We start from the raw sequence: 6,000 nt of genomic DNA on the forward strand, positions 1-6,000 counted from the left end.
CACCTTGGTTCAACAAAGACTGACGTGCCGGGGAATCAAACTAGCGTACTTCCTCCTTGTCCACATGCCTGAGCAATGTGTCTGAGCAGCCATATGATTTATGAGCACCTATGCACCGATCTCCCCTGGCCGACCCCGTACAGCCAGGAGGACAAGGTTATTTAACAAATCAAATTCCTGATAGCTTTCAGTGTAAACACTTAGCATTAGTCTCTGGGCCATTGTCTGTTTCAGAGGGATTTGTGTTTTTACATTGGTGTTTTTCTTTCTTTAACTTCTTTCCTCTTTCCACGTGTTCCCCTCTCTGAGTCTTTCTCTTGTGGCTCTTTGTGCTCAGCCTCTCTCTCTTTCTCTGAATGCTCTACTGACCTTGCATTTTCCTTGTTTCCCTCGGGTTGCAGCTGGACTGGCAGCACTGGCCTCTGACTTGCCTCCATGGGGCCATGATCATTTCCTGTGCGCCCCTCTGCCCTTTCTCTTGCTGACAGAGGCTCTAATCCCCCCGGCTGCAGTCTGCCTGCCTGCTGCCTGCCTGCCAGCCAGCCAGTGGGAAACATTACTTTTAAAATCTAAATTATTACCTGATGAACGACATTTTTTCCCCTGCTTTTGTTTTACCAAGAATTAAATAAAAACCTTGCAAAATGGCAGGTGCTTTTGGTTAAAGCTCTGTAAAGTTACATGCAATGCAGTAAATTAGTAAGTAAATAAAATTAACAAGCACCATTTAAATGTTATTGAAATGACAACGGTCTAAATAATAACACAATTAGCTCCAGCGTCTTGACTTTAAAACATTCGGAAGCTGACATAAAACAGGTGGTTATTAAATGCCCAATAGAAAATGAGTTAGGATGAAATATTATAGAATACTGATAATAAGGTTGTTGCTTTTGCTAATTATGTTACTACTACAGTTACTATGAGGAGGGAAATACTTTTACTTTTTTCCCTCACTAAATTATAGTTACTAGTTACTAGTTAGTTAAAATTAGGATTTTACATATAAACCATATGAGGATGAATACAATGCATTCTTATAGATTATCCAATGTTATATAATAGTATATAACTACACAAAAGTTGTTAAAATTAACAAAATAAAAACTAAAATGCTGCTACATGTTAATGAATCAGTAATGATAATCCAACAATATATTACATATAAAAATATGACAATGAAAGGGATCATTCAACTGTATAATGAGTACTTTTGTTCATAATACAAACAATTTAAATGCAGGACTTGTGCTTATAATGGGCTATTTTCTATTGTGTACTTTTAATAGTCCTTTTTCACTGTAGAAATTCTGATTTGTCGCAGTAGGAAACGCACAGGTGTTACTAATAACATTAACATCTCCCATTAAGCCATGACATACTGGGACACTTTTATATAATATAAATACAGTAATAGTATATGAATACAATCACATAAAATGTATTGTGATATTGTATTTTGTTACAGGAGAACAGGAGAATTATAATTATATAGTAAAACAGGTGAGCTGTTAAGTGAGGCGCCATGGAAGCGCGCGTGCTTACTGCCGCCCTGTTTGTAGAGCGCGCTCTGCTCTGTGTCGCGCGCATCTCTATACCGTGATATCATATATTATCTCAGGGTTCACTGTTACAGAAAACCCATATCTCATCCGTGAAGTAAAACAGCAGTGCCTGTTGCGTTTTATTTAATTATCAGCCCCGTTTAAGATGCAACGTGCAATTGAACTGAAGTTTAAATTCAATTTAACTCAAAGTTAATTCAGTTACACAATTCAGTCCAAAGTCAACAAGCTAGCTTGCTCACTTACCAGAGATGCTATTTAGGCTGAAGCATCAGAGTTTAGCAGAGGGGAGAGAGAAACAGAAATAGTATTTGTTCCTGGCTTTACATGAGCTATATTTAGCTTTCTTAAAATAGCAGAATAACGCTCATGCGCCTCTCATTCAGAATAAAACACCGCTGCTATTAAATAAATAAATAGCTGTACATGAAGCAGCCTTCCTGCCGCTGGTCTGCCAAAAAAAGTGTAGAAATGCATTTGCCATGCGCACGCGCAAAGCTAGAAGTCGATTAATCAGTAATGCACCAGGTGCAGCCGGAGGTAGGCTGGTTGGTTGATCGAAACAGTGGCTGGTTACAATTAATGACATTTTATATGCATGGGAAAGTAAAAATATTCTAACAAAAAATACAACATGCAAGTTTTTTTTAAATCATATTTAGAATTTAGACAATTTTGAACTGTGTAGCATAATTCCTTATACATATGGTCCGCTTTTGATTATGAGCTGGAATCATCAGAAAGCACGTATATTCAGATAAATAATGCTGGCAGTTTATAGCACACATTGTTTCTTTCATGCCACTTTTACCCCTGTAATATTAAAACAAGTAATAAATTAAGAGGTTATTAGTGACAGTAATCTGAGCACTATGGGGGGAACCTGTGTGGGGGAGCATGTGGGGAACCAAGCAACTGTGGTTGTTTGGTTCCCCACATGCTCATGGAAATAACTCCACACTTCTGGGAACATAAAACCTCGGTAGATGCCAGAAGCAACACAGCAACAAATGCATACGTAAAGAGGATGCTTGAATCACATCTGTAGTGTCAGTATGTATGTATGTGTGTGTGTGTGTGTGTGAGGGAGAAGGTGTCAGCCAAGGACAGAGTATAGAACTATAAGCTGTCAGCTGTATTTATATCTTACATATGTGTTGTGAAATAATCTTGACGTCACACATGTGGCTGTTTTGTCTCTCTGTACGTCCTCGGTGAAAAGTCTGATAGGGTCTTTGGATATAACGTATATAGTGTTGTGATGCCAGACTGCCCTGCTGCAGCACTCACAGTTTTATATTTCTTTTTAACAAAATTGTCCATTAAGTTGTGGAGCACAAAAGCCCTCAAAAACAGAGTACTGCGGAAGAAAAAGAGGCCCCTTTCATCACCAATTACAGGCCTGCTTCAGACATGGAATTACTCCACATAACTCTAAAGCCGCTTTATAACTGGAGCATTATCTAATCTGGCTTGAGATTGTAGGAAAAATGTCTATCTGGTCTTCCTTGTTTGCTGCGTAAAACCTTGAGCACCCATTCTGAATCAATTATTTGTGCAAAATATTTGCAGCCCATTATCTTATATACTGGACTAGCTCTGTCTTCCTTGACAGAGTTAACTCTGTTTTAGAACACAGATAACATTAAAAGCTTTGTGTTTTGTTCAAACCCGAACAATTTGTACACCATCATATCATCCTCACCCAGGCTGGGAACATGGCAAAGTAACAAACAATGCAGTATTTATTACTTTAACAAAATGAATACATAAATTTAGAGATTGGTGCCAGCGTTATCCCAAGTATAATTTAAACATGATCGTTATCCTTAACTTGATGACAACAATATACAATGTGATCACAATAAACAAGATGCCATTTTATCTTTCTGGTGAATATATTGTGTGGGGCTTCAGCTAAGCAGACTCATGATTGATTAATGCATCCATTATTTTTTCATGTCTTATTTCCAAGTTCTTGAGTCCAAACTGATCTTCTAATAGCTTTTTTTGTCTGACCAACACAACAAACACATACAAACAAAAAGATTTTAATCTAATATGATATGGAACAGGGAAAGACACGTATTCTATCACTAATCTAATTGTTTCAGTTTTGTGTATATGTGTGTGTACGTGTATATATGTACAACTACAATATACATATTAATAATATATTACTGTAATTATATAATTTCAGCAGTTTTACAGCCAGCTCAGCCAGAGCTGTGACACTGATGTGAAAGAACCTGCTGTACTGATCAGTCCAGCTGATCAATACCAAACTTTCGATTAACTTCAACTCAGAGTAAGAAAATATTGAAAAATATCGTATTGTGATATTTTGTTTTGTGATATTGTATCAATTGTAAAAAGTACTGTATCAGTTTTTGTGTTTTAAACCCCAACTGCTAGATAGCAGTGTTGTAAACATGATGTTTGATGTTACAGGACTGTGATGAATTCAAATGCATTCTCACTGTGGTTGCATAAAAAAAAAGTAGCAGCAAATCCAAAAAATTATTACAACTCAGAGGCACATGAGCAATGAGCTTCAATTGAAGGGATTATCAAACAAAAAAATCCCAAGATTGGAAGATTTTGATTTAAAGCTGGGGTAGGCAGTTTGAACACGCGCCATGCGAAACCTTTCACCTCGCACTCCACTAAGCCCCCCCCCTACCGAAAAACACAAGATGGGCGGCAGCAGAAGGATTCCATTGCCCTGTGAAACCTCAAGCTTCGTAGGACTCGTGCTCCACGGCATGAGCCTCACCAAGACCCCAGGCTTCCGTTTCGATTGCCTCAGCAACACTCCGCTTCAGCGGTGAGGTGCAAGAAACAGATTTTTGTGCCATATCATTGGACTGTGACACCGACCTCTAATAACACAGAAAAGGAAATTTGGACGTGCTTTCTGCGAGCGAAAGCTACACGGCTAGTACACCACGCACTGTTAATTCCCACTGTTTGTCATCATGCCTCTTTGCCAATCGTTAGTATGAGCACCATAACATCTAACATAATGAGCCGGACTCTCCGTGTGTAGCTGGGACGAGTTCACACGAGTGTTTTGTATTATATGCTGTTGTGGGCAAAGGAGGTATTGTAAATTCAGGAATTTCTACAAGATTTCACCATCTGAAGGGACAAACACGTGCATCTGCATTTGTAGAGCAGCCAATAGGAATGGCCTCTCTCTGAAATGACCTGTGATTGGCCAAAGTTTCCCAGTCACAGGTTAGATTTTTTAAAGCCTGAAAACCCAGACCCAAGAGGAGGTCTAGCCTTCTCTCTGACCACTTGAATTATAATATGCTAAAAGGTTATTATGGAATTTTTTCCAAATGACGCCATAAAATATAAAAAAAAATTGCACACCCCAGCTTCAACCATGCACCGATTAGTACAACTGCTTTTGATCTGTGATTTGCAGGCATGCCTTTCTCTGGTTTACTCAGTTAACCTTTAGTGAAAGAGGGCCTGAAACTGCTGACTGGTGCTTTCAGTTAATGTGTTTCTCTGTGCCTGTGAGTTGGGGTCTGCTGCCATCTTGGATTTTCTGATTGTGTTCCTTTGAATGGAAACTGGCCTGAATAATGAGAAGTGGATGTTGAGACACTCCTTACTGACAGACAGCCATTCAAAAAGATGTGTTTGTTTGCTTGAAAAATGCAACAATGAAAATTTGGTCATCAACTCGGATAAACATTATTAGCCGTCTCTGATAGCAGCCACAGCTATATACAGAGTTTCAGTCATGGCTTTGATGTTTCCTATACTGTCATAAACATTTAGACTTCAATTAAAACCATATTTCATTTCTCACACGAGCTGTTTATGAGTCATTACACTCTCGGGCCATGCAATCTTTTACATCTCACCCTCTATTTGTAATGACAGCTAGACACAGCGGAGAAGAAAGATGGATCAAATATTTACTCTCGCCATTGTTCTCTCCTCTCTCACATGCTGACGTATCCAATCGATGTAAACAGATGCATCTGAAGAATCATTAACAAACGGCATTTGGCTGTGTCTAAGGCTATTTTGCCTGCATTTAGTCCTTTCTGTCATAATAGGGCATAGAGAGCCGTCATTCCAAAACAAGTGTCCGTGGTAATCATTTAGATGAGGATATCTAGCTATTTTCTTTCACAGCTGATTTAGAGGTTTGACATCCAGAGGATTATTACAGGATAGTGTGCAGTATGAGAGCAAATATTATCAAAATTCATGCTGTCAAATCAAATTCCTCTCAGGTTTTCAAAGTGCTTCCAAAAGGAAGAGGTGCTAATTAGAAGGTTCGCGGCATGTTATCTCCCAAACTAAGCAGCTGATAAGGCCATACCCCTGGTATTTGACTATAAACATTAATCTTTTATCTCCATAGCAACAGAAACAAAGTACTACTTTAAAATTACCTCTCAGACTA

Source organism: Dicentrarchus labrax, unplaced genomic scaffold (genome assembly GCF_905237075.1).
Source record: "Dicentrarchus labrax unplaced genomic scaffold, dlabrax2021, whole genome shotgun sequence".
In the NCBI taxonomy this organism is placed as follows: Eukaryota; Metazoa; Chordata; class Actinopteri; family Moronidae; genus Dicentrarchus; species Dicentrarchus labrax.